We start from the raw sequence: 22,073 nt of genomic DNA on the forward strand, positions 1-22,073 counted from the left end.
CCAGTCTGAGCACTCCCTCTCCCCCTTTCTGAGTCTCGGCCTGAACACCATCCCCCCCCCCCCCCAGGCCTTAGCCCTCCTGCGGCCCCAAGTGCCCCTCTCACTTACACACTGACTGCTGCCACCTCCTTCCCCCGCTCCCTGGAGGAGAGGGAGTGCGCCTGGAGGGCCCGAGGCAGGTGACGGTGCCCTCAGAACAGGGCTCAGGACAACGTGCTGGGTGACCGCTCGAGGTCGGGCTGCCAGTGTGCTTATGATCCCAAGTGAGCGATGCAGATCAGCTGGACGAGTGGCCAGTCCTCTCTGAGCTGTCACCCACGTCTGTTCTGCTCGCCTCTTCCCTCTTAGCTTCCCACGCCTCCCAGAACTGACGCTCCCCCCCAGACATCGGTGACCGCCCCACGGGCGTCTGCAGGCCCTTCCTCAAGGCGCTGCCCAGTGTCCCGTTCCTCAGCCGCTTCGCATTTACTCTTGGGCACCAGGCCTTTCAAAGCCTTCCTGTGTCAGCCGCCCACTGGCCAGCTTTCTGACTGCTTCTCGTTTTCCGCATTTCCACTCACGTCCTGGGTGTCAGAGACTCTGTCCCCACGGCTCTCGCCCCCTTCGGACCCCCTGCTCTGCTCCCTCTCACCCTCTTCCTGCCCCCCCGTGCACATGTGCCCCCCCTCAGGCCTCCGTCCTCGCCTGGTCTGAGCGCACAAGACCCCGAGTACCGTGCGGGCCGCCGGACTCTGGCTGTGACCCGGCCCCACATGCAGCCGAGCCCCTGCAGTTCTCAACACGCCATTTTCAGGGACCCATTCAGCACGTTCTGGCAAACAGGCACCCGAGAGCCAGCCTGGGAGCAACTGGGCAGCAACCAGCATCTGAACGGACCGGAACAAACACAAACAAGCCGGACCCGACGCGTCTGGCTGACGGAACTGGCGAACGGAGCGCAGAGGTCTGGATACGCAGAGAAAACTCATTTTCGTCAGTTTGATTTTCCACACCCCAGTCAGTGGGCTTTGGGCGTTGGCCATGATGAGAATGAAAATACAGAAGAAATGGAGATTAAACCAATACATTTCATTTTTTAAAGTCAGATGAGTATTAAATATATTCCTGTTTGAATGGGTAGAAAGTAATTAGAATCTAGGAGAGAATCTTCAAGTAAATAGTAACTTGTGGTGCTTTCCAAAGAAAAGGGTGAAGAAAGTGTATTTTTAAACAAATTAAAATGCACCCATAGGGTTAATTTATTAACTATTGTAATTTTTATTTCCAGGGCACATAAACACAAAAATGTTACTCTGATCTTGGTGTGGAGAAGAGAAATTTCAGTTTGTTTAGCCTTTCAGATCACTGCATAAGCCCGAAATGAGTGACAGGCTCGACCTGATCTGTGCGCCCCAACACCGAGGACAAGTCCCACCCCTGCCTCTTTGAGGAGACCAAGACATCACCTGTCCCCAGGGCAGGAGACGTGAACAGCTGCGCTCTGCCCTCGCCCCTCCGGCATCATCGTTCCCAAATCGCTGAATTTTAAATGTGGCTTCCTCTGCCGGCTGAATGAGGCCTCTAGTTCTTCCCACTCAGAGATGAGGTGACCCAAAGTGTCACCAAAATGTGTCCTAGAAGCCCGTCCTGGCCTCGCGAGTTAGCAGCCCTCGCCCAGCCCCGGGTGAGCGGGAGCTGTAGGAACCAAGCCTCTCGCATCACAGGCGAACCCAAACTGGCCATCGGCTGAGTGCCAGGGAGCATGCGGATCGGTTCCGGCAGGTTTCAGTCCCCCGTCCTTTCTGATTCATCTCACAGTGACTGTCGCCAAAGGGCTACCATTCCTACTGGTGCGCTTCTTGGGGTGAGTGTTCCCCTTTTCTAAGTCAGCAGCAAAGGACTGCTGGCATCGCTTGGTAGGGCCAGGGAAGTGAGACTGGGAAGCGAGCGCAGGCCTTCGCTGGTGCGTACGCCCCGTCAGCCTGCGATGCCATCCCTGCCGCCCCACTGATCACGTTTAATGCACGCATCCAGTGGTGTTATCTTTGCTCCCGGATCCAGGAGTACAATCTCACCTGGGCACTTCCCCCCGACGTCTGAATCAGGTTTGTACGCTCTCTCTCGCAACTTCCTATGTGCCTCTAAATGAGAAAACCCAAATGTCACTTTTCTCAGCTATGAAATCCCCTCAAGGTCAATATAAAAAATTAAGGCAATTAACTCCCCGGGTCAATTATAATACGGTGGGAAAACACACCTGCGAAAGCGGTTAAGGAAGAAAACCCTCTCTACAAGGATGCCCCTTGTTTAAGACGAAAGGATGAATGCAGCTCCCGGGGCTCCCGTCCAGTGAAGGAGTGGACGGGGCGGAGGCGTGAGCTTCCCTCGCTGCCAGCTGGCTGCAGAGACCTTGGGCTGCTGTGCCGCGGGGCACGCAGGCTGGCCGATGAGGGAGATCTGTGGCTCGTTTCTTTGCTTCTCTGTCCTTTCCTCCCTTTCTGATACCTTGCTGAAACAAGTTCCCTTTCTGCGTTTCCAGTGGGGCCACTGTGGTCTCACAGATGTGAACCCTGCGCACTCACACACCGCGTCCTGTTAGCGAGTCTAGTAATTAGGGGGAAACAGACCCATATGGAAACAAAAGGACAGGGCAAGGTTCCAACTAGTTGCTGAAACCTTAACAGGTTGTTTTTTTCCCCAGGCTTTATTAAACCTGGGGTTTAAAATGTGCCATCTCCTGCTTCTGAATAAAAAGGAAAACATGGTTTCATCTGCACGTTTCTTGACAACAGTCACATTGCGGCCTGGAGGGGTGAGGGGACCTGCCTACCATAGTTGACTGAATCTCCAAACCACAGTCTGACTCATGCAGGGCTGGCCCAGGGCCCACAGAGTTCCCATAACTACAGGAGGTTCACAGGGTCCCCGTGACTGGACTTTCTAAAACCCAGCAAAAGTCATTAGTGGGTCTTCAGAGAGCTTGACCCCAGCATACAAAATAGCATGCAGAGCATGGCTGTGCCGGGCACACCCGGGTGTGTCCTGGACACAGGCAGGACACACCTCAAAAGCAGTTCCACATCAGGTCATCAGTGGTCCCATCACCTTAACTCCTGTCACTTTAGTAACAGGCATGGCACCCACTGAACTAAAGGTCTGTGAAGTCCTGTCCTGCCCAGGCCAGCGCTGCCTCCTCAGGTCTCTGGATGGCCACAGATATGTCCATGGGGCTGTGACCTGGGTCCTCATCAGACTCTGGAGAAAGGCAAGCCTACGGCTCAACATCCCCTTCCAGTCAGGGTTCTCAGGAGACGTCGATACACGCAGACAACAGGCTTGGTCAGCAGCTCACAAAGGCACATTTGGGGGGTTCCAAGAACTCTTGCCAACTGCTCCAACCTCCAGTTCCCCATCAAGTCACTCATTCTCAATACTCCCCAAGTGCATCTCCCACCAGCATCTAGGAGTCTCCCCTCCCACAATGATGGTCCCCTCTCACTCCACTCTCCCGGTGAACCCCACATTTCCGAAATCAACTCCACAAGAACCCCCAGCTTTGGCCACAGGGATGGCCTGGTCCCAGCTCCACAAAGGCCTGCAGAGTCTCCTCCAGCTCCTCTGAGTGACAGCAGCACTGCAAAGTCGAAAACAGGGAGGGTGCAGCTGGCTGGGGCCTGGCTGGACGGGGCTGGAGGGGCAGCGTGCGGTCAGTGGAGGACAGAATCCCTTTCCCTTTCTCTCAGTTGCAAATCTTCTCAGCTGTTTTGCAGGTACTTTTCCAATCTCTCCAGCTTTGGCAGGGCCATGCCCTCCTGCTGCTTGTCGTGATGAATCTGCCCAGCAAGACAAACAGCCACTCGACTCTGTCTCAGTCTCAGTGTCTGGGGCCAATGCAGCCCCAGCTGGTTCCCACAGCCCCACAGCCGTGGCTGGCAAATAAAACCTTAAGGATTCCCATGAGCCCAGCAGACATACCTAGGCCTGGACACCGTGTGTGTGTGTGTGTGTGCGCGCACCCGTGCTCAAGCTGGGAGGTGTGGGAGGAAGGAGATCACACCCACCCCTGAGCCCCTGCTTGGAAGAGGTACAGCAAATGAGGAGGAGCTGGGAGGGCAGCTTTGCAGCCCGCTGCTCTCAAAGGCTCTGCAGGCTCACTCTCCCTGTGATTCATCCGTTTTCTCCGGGGGACTTAATGCCTTTTATCTGCCACAAATGTTCTCGTCGGGGAGCTGGAGGTGTTAGATGTTCACACAGACTCGGGGGTGTGAGTGCACGCGCGCACACACACACACACAGCCCTGCTTTTGAAAAGCACATTTGTCTCACTTAAAAACAAACAGAAACAACGCACCTGTCTGCCTTCCAGTCCTTCTCTGGGAATAAAGAGCCTGCCTCTGACTTCTGAGCGCCGGGCTCACCACCTCTAAACAGAGGAGGACCTTCTCCCTCCAAAGAGATCGGTGCCTCAGACCCGGGCCCACAGTCCGGCTGCAGCAGGCACGGCACACGGGACGGAGCCAGGTGGAGTGGACAGAAGTTAGGATGGGACAATGGACGTGCTGGGCTGAGCGAGACACGGCCAATGCTGGCCAACCTAAAACCCAGACCTCTGGGGGTTTGCCTGATGCCGGGCCATGGGGGGGGGGAGGGGGGAACAACTGGATTTCTCCCCAGAACCGGCGAATGGAGAGAGAATGTTAGTGAGAGCAAAACATAATTAAACAACATGCTCCCTATTCTCCACCCCTCCTTAACCATTGAGAACTTTCCCAAATTCTCAAGTCATTTTTAACATACTTGGAGGTCATTCACCTCCCCAGCAGTGGTGGGAATCCAGGCCAACGGGACAGATCCAACTCCACAGGTGCCCAGAGAAGGAGCAATGGGGCGCCCCTAGGGTGCTGATGACTCCGGGAGGGAGCGAGGGAGGCGGGCGAGTATACAAAACAGTCAAACAAGGTGACCAATGTGAGAACACACGGAACAGGAAAAACCCTGTTTCGCACAGACTCCCGGCCAGCCAGGTGGGCTGGGGGGGAGGGCGAGGGGGCGTGTGTGGAGGGCATGCAGGCATCTGGGACACCAGCGGGGCCCACGAGCAGCAGGCCCGGGCGTACCCGAGGACTGTCTGCTGCTCAGAGGGGCAGTCACAGGAGGACCCGCGCCCGTGTGGGAGGCTGACTACGGCGTGGGTGGCGGAGGTCAGTGGGGGTGGAGAGGAATGTCAGAGCCGAGACACATCTGAAGGCAGAACTCACAGGATGGGGCTTGAGCAAGGAAGGAGGCCAACAGATGTGTGCCCAGTGAGAGGTTGAGGGCAGGTGGCTGGGAGGCAGGGCACACAGACTGGGGGGCAGGGGCCGCACCAGGCGGGAAGTACACAGGAGAGAGAAGCGTCTCGCTGCGGGACTGCATCTTCCCGTTCCTGGACCCTCCCTGCTGTGCCCCGCACACACCTCTGGGCCAAGGTCAGGGTCAAGCACACGGTGAAAGGCCAACGCCCAGCCGTCACTAACCCAGAATCATCCACTGGGGCCAACGCCCAGCCGTCACTAACCCAGCGTCACCCAGTGCTGCGGGGCTGAAAAATGTGGGCCAAAAGGGAGCTTGAAGCAAGGCCCTCGGTGGGGTCAAACATGACACGGGGCCTGAGGGAGCATCGTGAGAGCCGGAGAAAGCCGAGGGCCCGGTCGGCTTCCCCACGCGGGAGGCTGCGCTTCCCCATGGGCTGGAAGGGCGCGTCAGCTGTCCAGGAAAGCCATGTCACACATCCATCACTGTCCCGCTCTTGGTCCCCAAAAGACCCGGGAGGACTGAGGAAACGGGGTCCGTCTCCAGGAGGTACAGAGCCCTTGACAGACCTTATTTTTAGACTAATGTGCTGAAGTTATTACAGGCGCTGGGATCGCAGCAGGAAGGGGCTGTGGGAGCCGTCTGTTCTCACTGCAGCCACGTATCCCCACCCTGGCTGCCTCCCACACACTCCTCCACATTAAAGGCCCAGCTCCCCGCAGGGGTCCTGAGTGGCAGCCCTGGGCCTCTGGCCTGGTCCCTCCTCTCCCTGCCCCCCACCAGTCCCCAGAACTCCCACCGCGGACCCCGAGGCAGCCAACCTCCTCGAAGGGACCCCACGGCCATGATGTTAGGTGATGACACAAAATAAAATGACCAACCTTTTTATCTCACATCGCACATTTCACATAAAATGAAGAAAATACGAGAAACATGGCCAATGTGCTCTTCCTTCCGGGCGCTGGCCGGGCTCCTGGCTCACCCGCTCTGCTCGCCCTCTTTTCGGGAGACAGGAGGAAGGGACAGTGAGGAAAGGCCTCCGGGTCCCTCAGGAGCGAGGCTTGGTTTTCCTACGTCAACGCACCCTCGCCGGAACCTTTCGCCCGCCTCACCCACCCTGCAACCGCAGGGGCTAGTCCATCTCAGGCTGCTGCAGTTAGGCGAATGCCAAATGCCTCTCCTTTTGAGATGAAATAAACTCAGAGATTGTCTCCCAGGGTTGCAGCTCACAGAACACCGACGTCTCAACACCCAGCAGTTTCCAGAAAGACCACCCACGTATTCCACCGGCCTACTGAAGCCTCCCTCCAAGGTCTACCCGGCTAGCTTAATGTTGTTGACCCTCAGGGACTTTCCTCTCTTCCTTTCCTTTACCCAAAACATCACTTTCTGTGCTGTTTTGAGGGAAAAAGTCTAGCTGCCTACAAAACAGACAGACAAGAGCAAACAACACCTAGGAAGTGCCTGCCCCTCAGGTGCCGAAAAAACAAATACGACAGAAAAAATACGACCCCGAGGAACTGAAGGCCTTGCTTGTTTTGTTCTGGGCCCCTTTTATTATAATTAGCGATCACTTGCACTGTAACCAATTCTACGGCTCATTCCGTCTGGGGACTGGGCATTAGGGGATTTGAGGCAGCGAGAGCCTTGTCTTTTCAGTGTTTCTCCAATGTATTTGCCTGGTGGCTTTCGTGCAGGGAACGAGCAGTAAGTTTCTGAATGAATGGCCATGTCAGTTTACTGCAGCTTTGGTGGGACCAGCTATATTCGTTCATTCTTTCTTTCTCTCTCTCTTTTACATTAATGAAAATCTTCTGGGGGGGGGGGGAGATGGACAGGAGGATTTGGAAGGGACAGGTCGGGAAAGATGGCAAATTCATGGCACCTGAGCCAGCCTTCCACCTTCCCGTGCCCTTGGCAGACATTAATAATCCATTACAGGGCTCCTGCTGAGCCTCGAGTTGGTCTCCTGTGTCATCTCAGACGCCAAGCCCGATCAATCGGCAGCAGCCACTGTAGGTACTATGCAGAGAAGGATCTATTGGACTTCTCTGCGTTAGATCCACATTTTTAAAAGAGACACTTGACACTTTAAAAAAGAAAAAAAAAAAGGAATGTATGGTTATTTCTCTAGTTCTAATGTCACCTCTTTTTTAAACCCAATTTCTTCCTTCGCCAATACTTTTTCCCCAGGATGTTCTACCTCATCCCATTTAAACACAGCCGTATTGGATAATCCAGCTGACTTTCCTTGTGGGTGCTCCTTGCTCCTGTCTGGGACCCATCCCTCATCCATGGGGGGGTCACATACATCCCACTCCTGATGGAACCCCCTCCCCAACAGCAGGGAGTGTGACGCTACGGTGAGAAACGCTACATCATTCCCTTCAATCTACAAACACTCCAGTTTGCCCTTAGAGCTCTAGTGACAAGGCCAGCCTGGTGTAAGTAAGGGTGTGTTTTGGGGGGAGTGTAACTTCACATGCCAGAGCTGGTGCACAAAGTGAGGCCTCGAAGGGTGGGCCCTTGGGCTGGGGGAGGCTAGTTTCCCCAGAGGCTGGTCATTTGCAGATGGGGAGGAAGGCAGACGCATCCCCCACGTTTGGGAAGGTGGGCGCTGGGACAGGTGCTCAGGGTGTGGCACCTATGGAGGGACGGGCCTATCCAGTGTCCACTTTTCTGTTTCTCTGTTACAGTCGCTGTACTGGGGTTTCCATGTGGCAGGCTGATCTCGGCTGTGCTGGGTGATGGGGTCTGGGTGAAGGGAGGAGCGGGCGCCCCTCCCTCCAGGCCACACAGAGGCAGCAGCGTGGGTGCCAGGGAGGCTGGTGGTCCAGACCCCGCGGGGAGATGAGCTGGGAGCTGGCAGGGGAAGGGCAGAGAATCAGCATCCGGCCCTGGCACAAGGAGTCTGAGTCCCGCACCCCCATGTCCCCTCCCCCTACACACAGTCGCGTTAGAGGAGCCACGGTCTTGGGTTTCCCAGGCTGGCAGGGAGCAGAGCAGCTACTCTGCACAGTTCAGGCCCATCTCTAGAGCCCTCGGGCTTGGAGAATATGCTTTCTTGCTTGGCAGATGCTGCTCTTGGTGCGGGAATGGCAGGCGGAGGGGGAGGGGGAGAAAGGGCAGCTCCGTGGAGCCCACTCTACCAGGGAGCCTCCTTGGGCCCCAGGCACCCTGGGCCCCAAATGCAAATGTTCTGGCCAGAGAGCATTTCGTCACAGACACAGCTCATTTGGATAAACAGAGGTCTCCAGTTTCCCCCTCTGTGGGTGTTCTGTGGTCACCGTTTCCTCTGCTCTCCCCGGGGGGATTAGGGGCCCACGGATGACTTAACCCCAAGGGTTCTCACCAGTGGAACTCAGAGCTCAGTCCTGGGGAAGGGGAGCCCACACCGTCTTCCTGTGCAAGCTTTTCTCCTGCCCTCCCCACATCTTCACCCCACTAGGCCTCTTCTGGAACCTGTGCTCAGCTTTCCCTGCCCTCCATGTGGCCTAGCATCCCCCAAACCTGGAGGTGCCCCCTCCTCCTCTTGTTCCCCAACACAAGGCAGAGCCCAGAGAATGCGTTACTAAGGAGTCTAGGCTGCATTTGCTTGTTTTCTCGGAAACTCAGAAAACACAGTCTTTACCCCTTAAAAAAAAATAAAAAATTTCATTTTGGATCCTGCTTCTGTGTGCTTCTCAGTCAAGTAGGATCCAGGCATGTCTATAAGATACACTACAGTTCTGAAACCGATTTCCTACCCCACAGGCTACAGAGCCTTATTTAAAAAAACAAACCATATAAAAGTGGCCTAAAGCTCGAGACTAAACATGTTCCTGCAGATGCACAGGGCCGGTGGCCGCAGCAGCCGGCGCAGACAGTGGGGGTTTGTTGGGGAAAGTTATACCAGACTCCCACCCGGCTCCCCTGCCCCCTGCTCGGCTCTGTCCTTTGTGCGGGGACAGTGCAGATGTGAGGCTGGCGAGGGGTGGGGTGAGCAGCACGTCAAGCTGGAGACGTCTGAGAATGTGCTGAGGGACAGACGATTCAGAGCGTCAATGGCTCCATGGAAAGCCCTTTGTGATGGGCCCATCCCCAGGGGCAGGGGTCTAAGGACCAGGGATGAAGGACCCATTTCAACTCAACAAGAATGCACTGAGGCCCCAGCAGGTGCAAGGCACTGCGCTCAGCCTGGGGAGGGACAGCGGACAGTGGTGTCAGGGCTGCAGTTCACCAGTGTCGCAGGCAGCGAGCCCCTGGCATCGCACTGCACGGACCCAACAGCGGGGTTCTTTGCTGCCATTGTCCCCGCATGTCGACCACTCTCACTCCCAGTCAGGGGAGCTGCGGACGCCGACAGTCACAGAGGACCAAACGGGCTCACTTTTGCTCTCTGCTCAGGACCGTCTGTTCCGTAGCATCTCGAGGGGACTGTCGGTCCCTCTGCGGGTGACAATGCGGATGTCACGGAGATATAAAGATGCCCAGAGGGTGCCAACGTCTCCACTAAATGCTTTCTCAACAGGCCTGTGATCTCGGCTCTGCATGGGCCACTGAACATACCATGTGACTCCCTTTCGCCACCTGCCCTTGTATTTTCACACGTGAATCTTGGCGGTTTAACGATACATTGATTTCTGAGTGGAACTAAAGTTGATTTTTGAAATCGGATTAAGTGTGTCGATGCCCAAGAGTTAAATCATCCTTGAAATGTGAGGACTGAAAAATGGTATCTAATGAGTTGGTAGATAAAATCCCCTTTAAGGTAGAAAAAAAATTTTTCCGCCATGAGCCAAAAGGCCTTCATACAATATGACATATAAAAATATCCACGGCAAAGTAGTGAAATAAAAAATCTACTTACTTACTCTCTAGTTTTTCAGAATTTTATGCAGAGGCTCGAGTGGGCCAAAGATCATAAATGCAGTTTTATCTCCAAATCGAATCCTCTTATAAGAACTATTACCAGAAGATCTCTGTTTAACATCGCAGAGCCCCAGTGGCTATTTTAATGCTGTCTTGTTCTAGAAGCGCTGAACCTAGGCTGTCTCCTGGAGCTTGGCGCTGGGGGGTTTAATATAAAAGTTCTTATCTCTGGAGATCTATGGGGAAAGCCCTCATCAAACCACAGCCCTGCCCATCCAGCGTGGTTCAGGGGTTGAGCATCGACCTAGGATCCAGGAGATCGCGGTTCGATTTCTGGTCAGGGCACATGCCCGGGTTTTGGGCTCGATCCCCAGCAGGGGGTGTGCAGGAGGCAGCCGATCAATGACTCTCTCATCATCGCTGTTTCTATCTCTCTCTCCCTTCCTCTCTCTGAAATCAATAAAGATACGTTTAAAAGCAACAAAAAACCACAGTCCTGCCTAGGGGACAGCAACCAACTCAAAGGCCTGTAATCTGGAAGGTACTGTGCAGAACCAGTCTTGGCACTACTGAATAGGTCTGGAAAACACAGATGCGCAGACTCCATGGTAGAAAAGTCACCTGCCATGTAAGAGAGACATTGCTCAGAGTCCAGAGGCGGACTCCTGGTAACCACAGGTAAGTCCTTCGCAAATAGGGCTCCCCACCCAGGTGTTGTCAAGCCCCCAAAGGCTGGCTTCAACCCTAGACTGCTGGTTGGCACTGGGGTGTCAGATGGGCAGCAGGTGATCTCTCCCCACCTGTGCCCACAGACGACATTACTAATCAATCGCATCCAACCCCATATCTCCTGACACAAACCCCAGGCAGCAACTCACTCTGCACACCTTGGTCAAGTCACTGCACTGAGGCAAGGAAAATTCTCCAGGCCTAACCCAGAAAGCAGTTTCCCCATTGACAATTTCTGGACCACAAGCCTCCGGACAGTGCTAAGAGAAGGATTACAAGAGCTTTGTGCTTCAAGATAGCATTCAGAAGTCTACCAGCGGTCATGTTCAGGATTCCAAGAATGGACTGGCATGAAGAAGGCTGGCTCAGCGAACTTGGTAAAAACACCAACTAAACCCAACACAGTGGGCCCTTTGTTTATGTGGGCTGTTCACAGAGAACTGTCCCAATTCAGAAGTATTTGCAAAGAGCTGAAATGACCATTGACCAAAGACCTCTTGGGTTGCTCTGAACTGATTAGCAATGGAGCTCTGAAGCTCTGTCTATGAGAGAGGATGGGATAAAACGAGAATTATTAGGAAGCGAGACCTTCCAGTCAAACTGCATTCCAGAGATAACGAAGGAAGTCACGTGGGCTGTGGAACTGCTGGTGTGCTGGCTGGGTCACCTGCTCAACCTCCATCAGAAGCCTCTGTGGGTCACGAAAGTGGAACACACAGACCACTCTACAGACTGCAGAAAACCCTCCTGCCCCCTTTTTTTAAAATTTTTGTTCACAATATTACAGATGTCCCTTTTTTCCCCAATGACCCGTTCCACCCCGTCCCACCCCCCTCCCCAGTCCCTCTCCACACCATTGTCCATGTCCTTGGGTTGTGCATCTATGCATGCAAGTTCTCTCCTGCCCCTTTAAAGATTTTTAAAAATTGATTTTTAGAGAGAGGAAAAGGAGAGGGAGAGAGAGAAACATCGATGTGAGTGAAAAACATGGATCAGCTGCCTCCTTCACGCCCCCGACTGGGAACTGAGCACGCAACCCGGGCATGTGCCCTGACCAGCAATCAAACAGGCAACCTTTTGGTGCATGGATGACACCTCCTGCCTCTTAAATCCTGTGGAAGTGATGCTTACCAGAGGAACAGGGATCCACGGCTTTCTATCAACATGCCAACGCTGTTAACAGAACTGTATATAAGAACTATGGATGCTAAAGACACTTTTGCGCCTTGACTGGGTTACAAAAATCCAGGGAGGGCCCTGCAGTTCCTAAACACCCCCAGTGGCGGTGGAGCAGGTTTCAGTGGTTAGAGATAATCAGCAGCGGAGACTGGTGATCAAAAGTGATTCTCCACAACCAAGTTTCTGAGGCATGGTGGTGTATCATGAGGTGACTTCAAACTATTAAATGTTAAACATTTAAGACTAAGATTTGCTTTTAAAAATAGCGTTGTCAGGTCTATCCATATAATGACATCCCGTGCATTCTGATGAGCTGCTGGAGCGGGAAAGAGGAGGTGACTCTCGGGGACTGCAGGGAACTGCTCAGAGCTGACAGCCTGCTCTGTCTATGCCACTGCCCTCGGTGGGGCCCCATTAATCCTGTCCCGTTCATAGTGATGGATTACTAGGTACCTCTGTGCTTTACTGCCCTGTCCGAGACCCTGTTACTGTGATTTTGTTGGAATCTAAGGGTGCCCATGGAAGTATATTTCACGTCAATACCACCTAATGCCTGTGATTGGGGTGGGAGGTGGAGGGTCAAGAATTTTCTCGGCAGCAGCCAGAAATCTTTGGATGGAGAACCTGGAACTGGGCAGAGGAGGTTGCTGCTTGGAGCAGTTGGTTACAGCTCAGTCCAGGGAGCCCAAGGTCCCAGCCATCTGGGAGGGATTCCAGGTTCAGGTCACATCTATGCACCTTCCAAAGACTTCCCATCTCAACATGGTTTCTATGCTGGAAAGAGAAAGGCACCCCCTGGTCTACCTGAGCCATGGCGTGAGTGGAGGCTGTTCCTTCCTCACTGCAAAGCAGCCAGTGAGTGTTTGGATTACAAAGAAAGTCTAAGCAGCAAGGGCACATTTTCCAGGCTCTGATTCTCAGAACAAAGAAGCCAAACCACCCCCAACGGCTACCCTGGTCCCCATTACCTTATGCTCACCCTTTGACAAGGAAAGAAAAACATTATTCAGTGAAAAAAATTTTTGGTTTTAAAACTTTGTTCAACATAATCATTATTTGGTAAACCAAATATGATGCATTACGGAAAAAAATACTGAAACATGCGGCAAAATATTAATGGTGGTTCCCTTAATCATCTACCTCTTCAGTTTTTAATATCATGTAGAATAAGTATTAGAGTCCATCTAGAAAGTTCTTTATTGTATTATGCACATACGGAGGCTAAGAATGTATGTAAAATACGACATCTCGCACTTTCAGATTTCTGTAGGAAACCACCCGAGAGCTATTAAATGCACACCAACATACCACACGATGCTGTGAGGAAAATTGCCCTGCTTGATTTACACAATTGATGCTTAGTTTGAAGTCTCTTAGCATTTTCCTCCATTCAACTGAAAATTGACCCTCTCTGTTCGAGATTAATGGCAATGGCTGACACAGTGGTCTCCAAACTTTTCCGAGTACATGACCCCATTAGTAAAAGAAAAACTGTGGTCATGCCAGCAATATATGCACATTTACTTATAAAGCTGGTACATGCATACTATACTCACATATTAGGTCCATTATCAAACATATGAGAATAGAACTGCTCTTGCCTGATGAGGTATAATTTTCCTGCACCACAATGGGTTATCCTGTGTGTCCCCCACTTTGGAGAGACAACTGAGAGAAGGAAGTGGTCAGCATGACATGGCTGATGTTAATTTGCTACCTGGGAGGCTTTCTGGGCAGGGGCTCCAGAAAACACTGGGAACCCCCAACCAGATGATGGAGTGACCTTGACCACCTGCACCTGGCAGGTCATCAGCAAGACCTCATTCTTCCCTGGGCTGAAAGTCCCTCCCCACAGCGAGGCTCACAGCAGCTATGACTGGGGACCTCAGTACAGCTGGTGGGGGTTCAAGGAACCTCTCTACTTTTTCAGATGGCTGGTCTAGAAAGTGGGTTCAATAGAAAAGCTTTAGTGATTCTTTTTCTGCTCAGAAACCTATAAGTATAAATAGAGTAGTAATATCAGAGGTTTTTGAATGTTTTTATAAAAATCTGACGTCACTTTTGCGCCGTGGTACAAAGCCACATCCAAATGTGTCTTTAAGGTGGTAAGAAACGCTGGGAATCGGCATGGTTTTCTAGCCCCTCCAAACAAGCTCCTAGTGACATGGGAGAACCCTTTAAAGTTCAAATCGAGGGTGACTGGGGACTAAAAGTTAAAAAAAATCACCCCAAAACTATGTGAACCCCAAACAAAGTCTCATAACATGTTAACCTCAATTCCATCTTTGCCAGGTGGAGAGTCCGAAGAGTCCCTAGGATTTTCAGCACCTGGTCTAACATCCAAGAATTAGCAGAAAAGAGAGATGCAATACCTCTGCTGAAGAATGAATGAACGAACCAACAGGAGAATGAACCAATGAGTGAATGAACCACCACTTGGATTTCCAAAGAAAGCAGAAGCCACAAGGGGAGATTTTCCAGGGCCTGATTCTCAGAACCAAGAAGACAAGCTACCCATGGCCTCTGCCTTCATTACCCTGTCCCATTACCTCCTCCTTGTTCTGTTGATGAGTGAAGATATTTCATAGTAAGGGGGGAAAAACTGGGGTTATAAAATATTGTTCAACACAGTCATAATTTGGTAAACAAAAAGTGATGCATTCCATCATTTCTGTACCCGAAGTACCTTGTTGAAGGTAGGTCTACAGCCTGCATGCTCTGTGATTTGTTTTACAGATACTTGCAGCCTTCTGGAGGCAATTTTTTTTTACTACACTCTGGGAAAAGAGATAGCAATAAAGACTCTTGGCCTCTAAGAGCTCAGGGCCAGTGAGGAAGGAAGATGGGGAACAGAGGAGGTCAACTCAGGGTGCTCTCCTGAGTGTCTGAACCAGCTGCTGGAGGCCCTGGGGAGTCCTGAGCATAGGTGAGCAGAGGCTTTGGGAGGAGCTGGTCTGTGGCCTGGAGGTGCTGGCTGAGGAGGGGCTGGTTGGCTGTGAGAGTGGCGGGCAGGGGCACTCCCAGCACAGGAAACAGCTTGAGGGGACGCACAGAGCAGGGCAGAGTGCGGCTGGCGACTGGGGACGGTGACAAGCTCTAATGTTTAGTCCCGCAGGAGGAGGCTGCCAGCCTGGGCAGCACCTTGCAGGTGAAGACGTTTTCGTTTTATCCTGCAGGCAATGAGGAAACAAGTGGATTTTAAGTAGGACACAGTCTTCTCCTTCTGTATTTTTTGGGGGGGGGGGAAATGACAGGATTTGAAAAAAAAATAGCTCTAACAATGTGAAACTAGGGAAATATCTAAAAATAATTTATTAGCTCAGATATGTTGAGATATCGTTTTTGTTCTATATTAAGATCTCCAGTTCCAAATCATTAATACAGGGGCAGAGTCACCTTCAGACTGATGGGAAGGGGGTCTGCTCTGCAGATGCCGTGCCTGTTACACTGAACAATGTGAGTTTAAGATTCGGCCAGAATTGAGTTCAAGGGGCCCCACTCTTTACATACAGTTGAGAAACTGCTATAGCTGCACTGAAATGCGTGCCGGATAATGACCCAACGAAAACAACTGTATGCAAAGAATGACTTAGATTTCTCCAGAAGGATCCATAAAGACTTAATGTGACAAGTCTCATTATGTTAAAAACCAGAAAGGTAAGAAAGAACACCATGAGTGTGTCCGTCACACACCACCACAATGACCTCTCTGGTTGCCCTGTCCTTTGTGATCACCCAAGAAGAGGCAGGACACTGGTGGAATTGGGCATCTTTGCAGTATTCCTGCAGGTAACTTCTGACTAGAAAGAGGGTGTTTACTGTGCATTTCGGTGGGTGCCTTTTATCAGGCCCTCTACTGAATTGGTCAGTAATGTTTTAAAGACTGTGGATAAGTGTAAAATTTTTATCGAACACTTTTTGTGCACTTATTGAGACGACTGACCACCGTTTCTCCTTTACGCTGTGCTTGTGGACAATTCTACAAACAGATTTTCAAATGTAAAGCCATCCTTGCACTTCCTCCTCTTGATGTTCATGTGATGTGATCCCCTGTACGACATTTGCTTATACTTTTGTGCAGAGCCAGAGATTTTTTACAGTAAATGTTATCTGTAAAATAAGAATAAGCTTAGGAATTGTTTTCAGATTTTTACAAAAGAGATACCCTGGGGAAAGATGCATTTATTTGATCCTGTCTGAAAATGTCATCTGCATGTCAGGACCTACCCTCACTGATCTCTGAACCCAAACTCAGTCCCGCTCCCCTCCCAGCACTGCCAGCGGACTGCTCACACCTGAAGGCGAGGGCAGGGGAGCGGGTGAGAGCGGTAGGGGCTCAGGGGGACATTTTCTACATGGACCCCACCGCGCCCCAGGTCCCTTATTCTATCAACCGGTTCAGCAAACATGAAATGTTCACGTTCTGTCCACTTCTGGGACATGCCGCAAACCAAAAGGGGGAACCCCTCGCTGGCTGTTTTCTCACCACCTCCAAGATGGCCGGGACATTTCTCTCTGGTCCCAGATCTAAACTGTGCCTCCTCCCTTTGCCAGCCAAGCCTGAGACGACTCGCCCACTGCTTCTCAAGAGCTGCTGACCTCAGCCTGGCTCCTCTTCAAGGCGGGGCTGGGAGAGCCTGGCCTGTGGGCGGGGCCTGCCCGTGGGCGGGGCCTGCACCTGTGGGAGGAGCCTGCATCCATGGGAGAGCCTGGCCTGTGGGAGGGGCCTGGCTGTGGGAGGGGCCTGCGTCCATGGGAGAGCCTGGCCTATGGGAGGGGCCTGGCTGTGGGAGGGGCCTGTGTCCATGGGAGAGCCTGGCCTGTGGGAGGGGCCTGGCCTGTGGGAGGGGCCTGCACCTGTGGGAGGGGCTTGAGTCCATGGGAGAGCCTGGCCTGTGGGCGGGGCCTGCATCTGTGGGAGGGGCCTGTGTCCATGGGAGAGCCTGGCCTGTGGGAGGGGCCTGGCCTGTGGGAGGGGCCTGCACCTGTGGGAGGGGCTTGAGTCCATGGGAGAGCCTGGCCTGTGGGCGGGGCCTGCATCTGTGGGAGGGGCCTGTGTCCATGGGAGAGCCTGTCCTGTGGGAGGGGCCTGCATCTGTGGGAGGGGCCTGTGTCCATGGGAGAGCCTGGTCTATGGGAGGGGCCTGCACCTGTGGGAGGGGCCTGTCCTATGGGAGGGGCGTGGGTGGGAGAAGCGTGCACGGGTGGGTTGCGGCTTGCACTGGACAACAGCCGTTAGCGCTTTCCAACAACGGTCGCGCCAACGAGCACAGGCCAAACCAGAAAGTAGCCATGAGAGTTCTCTGCCGATTTTAAACGGGAGCTGTAACCAGGAGAGTCTGTGCAGCCAATTACTGACCCCCAGCCTTTAGTTCAAAAGGCAAAAAAGCAAACCAAACCCACTGGTTTCCTGTCCTATCAAAGGCAGGTTTTATTTTTCATTCTCTAAGAGAAAATGGCACAAAGCAAAGCCCTGAGTGCAGGCAAGACCGGGATCCGATTCTTTCTCCACTTTTACTCGCATATGACCTTGGACAGCCTACTTCGGGGCTTGGAGTCTCTGTCTCACCGAGAAGCTCGAGCAGCAGCAGCCTCTCCATCACAGCGTGCCCAAGGGCAGTCAATGAAATCATGTAATTTTGAGAGAAATATAAAAGGAGCCTTTAAACGTGAAATAACACACAGGTGGACATACATGTAAAAATGGATGCTAAGAGCTGTGTGTTTTATTGGATGTACCACACCCAATTTTAAAAGCTGCAGGCGCAGAAGTGCAGGGACAGGGGTGTGCATGAGGCTTATTAGCAATGACACAGACCCGACCACTACGCATGCCGGTGAAAAGGGGAAACGAGCATCCAGCAGGAGGTGAACAATGGGGCAAATTCAGGTACTTCCACACTCTTAGGCAGAATACTGTTCACCTACTAAAATTATGTTTTCCGAGAAGGTTTAATGTCACGAGAACACACTCCAAATAAAATGAAAAGTAGGGAGAAAACAGGATATGAAACTCTGTAGAGAGAATTCCAATTTCAAGCTTCTATCTGCACAGCCCAAGAAATGAGGCATCACATGAAAGTGGTATCATTTGTCATCCCTGGGGGTTCGACAGTGGGTGCGATTCTTTTTTCCTTTACACTTTTCTGTATTTTTCTAAATTGTCTAAAATGAACATATATTCCTTTTAGAATCAGAGAAAAAGCATAGTAAGAAATGAATGTGTGCCAGACAGCACTTATAAGAAGTGGTGATGTTAAGAAAATGAGGCATGCACCGAGGTGTGGCATCCAGATGGGTGTGGCGGTTGGTCATTGTAGACAGAAAACTTCTCACATCTTATTATCAGAGAAACTAGAGCCTTTGCCTCCAAGGCAGCAAAGCTGGAAACTGGGTTTTAACACTATTAAAATCACTGACTAAAAGCCCAAGGAATCGCTGAAGCACTGATTGGGAAATGAGAGACCAGAACACCTTTCGGATTATTTTAGAATTTCAATCCTTAAGATGCAAGAGAAGTTTCTCAGTGAGAATGACCTTGTTTCTAAACTATTATTTTTTTACATGACACAGAGTTATTGACTCATCCAGGGATCACCTTGTTGTTTTATTATCATTATTACTACTATCATATTATTTTGTAAAAGTGAATTGTCTGAAGTGTGAGGATGACCTTATATTTCTGAATCTAAAGGAGAGATTAGAGTTTATCTCCAAAGGAAAAGAAAACTACATCCCCAGAGCAATGAGTACTTTCACCACGTGGGATTTTATACTCATATCCTTCCACTTTTAAAAAAGATCTGAAACACAATATCATCTTTGATTTTGGGTCTTTATCTCAAAATGTCTAATGTCTCTGAAGGACCAGGATTAAAGAAGGTCAAAGAATGGATTTCCTCTCATCCCAGCAACTGCACCATATGACACTGGTGGGGAGAGGGACTATTTAATTATTAAGGCAGAGATGTGGGGAAAGGGTGGACTGAGATTAGGACCATAGCCATTACCAGGGAAGGGGTGCCCTAGTACCCTAAAACCTCCTGAACTCATCGGACAAAGCTCACCATGCAGCCCACAGCTGCCCTGTGTCCACCACAGTTCTTGAGGACCAGGTTTCCGCCCTGACCCCACCTCTGAGAATTTCACTAGAAGAGTGCAATGTAAGGGTGAAGATCATCAGGTCTGAGGTTGCAGGGAGGAAGACCAGGAAGGAAGCTGAGACCAGGAACATGATGCCGGCTGAAACAGGGCAGGGCTGGGCAGGTGCTCTGGGAGGGACATGCTGGAGAAGTGATAGAAGCATAATGGATGAGCCTTGGGCCAGTGGGGGAGAGGAAGAAGTGAAGGGTGAGGCCAAGGTTTACAACTTGGACAGCCCGGTGACTAGCTACGCTATCAACAGAGATGGGGAAGCCAGGAGGGGTGGACCTGGTGAGAAAAGAACACGTTCAGCACTAGAACAGCTAAAGTTTTACTGAGAAATACAAGGTAAAATACATGGTTGAACCTCCCCCGCCCTTTATTTTGGGATTATTAACTCACAAAAGGGCCATCTAAATCTTATGCAGGGCTCCTGGCTGTGTTTTCCCTTCCTTCCATACTTCCATCCATTCAGCTCTCCTATCTTTCCTTTCATCTGTCTGTCGATTCACCCATCCACCCTATATTGAGCACGCAGCACATAATAATGTTAGGGTGTTGGGGATCCAAGAGTGAAGAGACAACGACTTGATCTCATGGGACTTTGTCTCTCACTGGACTACCTTAAATAATGACACTTGAAGAAGGGCACTTGAAGAAGTGCCCTTTCTGTTATCAAAAAGACGAGAGATAAGTGTTGGCAAGCATGTGGGGAAAAGGAAACCCTCATATGCTGTTGGTGGGATTGTAAACTGGTGCAGCCACTGTAAAAATATGGAAGTTCCTCAAAAAATTGAAAGTATAACTACCATATGACCCAGCAATTCCACTTCTGGGTATGGACCCAAAGGAAATGCAGTGACATTCTCAAAGTGATATCTGCACCCACGTATCCGTCGCAGCATTATTCACAGTAGCCAAGAGGTGGAAATAACCATGTCCCTTGACAAAAGAATGGATAAAGAAGATGTGGTAGATATCTCTCCACAAGTCCTCAATTAAATGTCACTGACAGCTTTTAGGAGTTGCAACATAATGAAAACAATTTTACAATAGGCTAATTGATATAAACATGAGTCAAGTTCCTAAGGCATCCACAGTTATAACAAAAAACCTTAAACAAAACAATGCTATTCGAGGGCCTATGGTACAATAAAATATTACCCAGTTATAAAAAAGAAGGAAACCCTACCTTTTGCAATAACATACATAGACCTTGAGGACATTATGCTAGTGAAATAAGTCAGACCGAAAGCCTAATACTGTATGTTCACATTTACATGGGGAATCTAAACCGAGAGTGGCATGGAAGTCACCAGGGCTAGGGGTGAGGGAGATGGGAGATGTTGGTCGAAGAATACAAACCTCCAGCTATAAGATGAATAAGTTCTGGGGATTTCATGTACAGCATGGTGACTATAATTAACAATACTGCATTATATAATTGAAAATTTTTAAGACAGACAATCTTAAATGTTATCACCACACAAAAAATGGTAATTATACAAGGGGATGGAGGTGCTCATTTCACAGTATATACGTCTATCCAATCATCACACTGTACACCTTAAACTTATAAATGCTATATACACCTCAATAGTATATAGTATCTCGATAAAGCTGGGGGGAAAAGAGAAGTGTCTTTTAAGCTGAGATCTGAAGAATGAGAATAAAGGGGGGGATTTCAAGGCAAGAGCTACAAGTGGGGGGAAGCAAGGTTCCTTCAACGAAATGCAAGAAGGTGGGCAGGGGCCCAATGGCTCAAGGCTCTAAAAGCAGTGGAAAGAGTTTGGGGCTTCCTGTGAAAGGTAATGGAAAGTTCTGAAGAGACTGTCTCCATTCTGCCCAGAAGAGTTCATAACTGGTACCATCCTAGATGCCCTGCAGAGCAGGTCATTCATTACATGGTACACGCCCCGGGCTTCATACCTTTATGGAACTGGCCGATAAATACTGACTGTATTTCAGTGAACTCCTTTTGTTATTTTAGTGACTATATCCTTCATTCAGGGGGTCCAAGACCTAATCTGTTTTATACAAAGCTTTACCACCCACACTAGGGGAGGCAGAATAGCCTCACGGTCACACGCGGGTTGAAATCCCAACTCCACCCCTCACAAGCTGCACAACCTCAGGCAAGCTACTCAGCCTATATGTCTCAGCTGCCACAAGGCTCATTTCCATGACTTTTCCATCAGATCCTATGAGATAATTCACAAAAGGAGCTTGGCACATATTTTCTTCTGTTGACTGAGCATCTACTACTATGATGTTATCAAATTGTATCTGAGGAAGGATCTCCCAGGTCACGTGGCTGGAACTGTACTCCCATCGCCCACAATGGCTGAGAAGCTACCTCATTAAAACGATCTTCAGTTCCAAGTCTTTGTTAGCCTATGCTGGTTACAGTCTCCAGTAAGTTATAATAACCTGGGGTTGGTCTGAAAGTTTCTGGGTGCTCTGGATGAGGGAGGCACGAGGAAATCTCCAGGCTTGGCTGTGGGTGGCCCGTGGCAGGAATCCCCTGCGGGGCCATGTGGGAGCCAGGTCAGGCAGCTGCTGTACAGTGCGACCCGGCCAAGCCCATCCTTCCTACTTGTTGAGTTAGAAGGGCTCTGAGCCACCAGTTCTCTCTTTGGAAGTGTTTTCAGGACTAACTGTAGACGTTTCTGACCGACACTGTCTTAAGGCTTATCTGAAAAGTGGCAGAAATCAGGCAGACATTCTCTCCATGGACCAAACCACAAGGCATCCCCAAACACTTGGGTCTTGAAAAGCACAAGGCAGAAAAACCAGTCAAGATGTGTCCCCAAGCACCTAGAATAGATGCTTAAGGAAGGAAGGAAGGAAGGAAGGAGGGAGGGGGCTAGAAGGCCTTGCCTGGCATTTTGATGTGAGAA

This window comes from Miniopterus natalensis, chromosome 15 (assembly GCF_054644295.1).
Source record: "Miniopterus natalensis isolate mMinNat1 chromosome 15, mMinNat1.hap1, whole genome shotgun sequence".
NCBI classification, from domain to species: Eukaryota; Metazoa; Chordata; class Mammalia; order Chiroptera; family Miniopteridae; genus Miniopterus; species Miniopterus natalensis.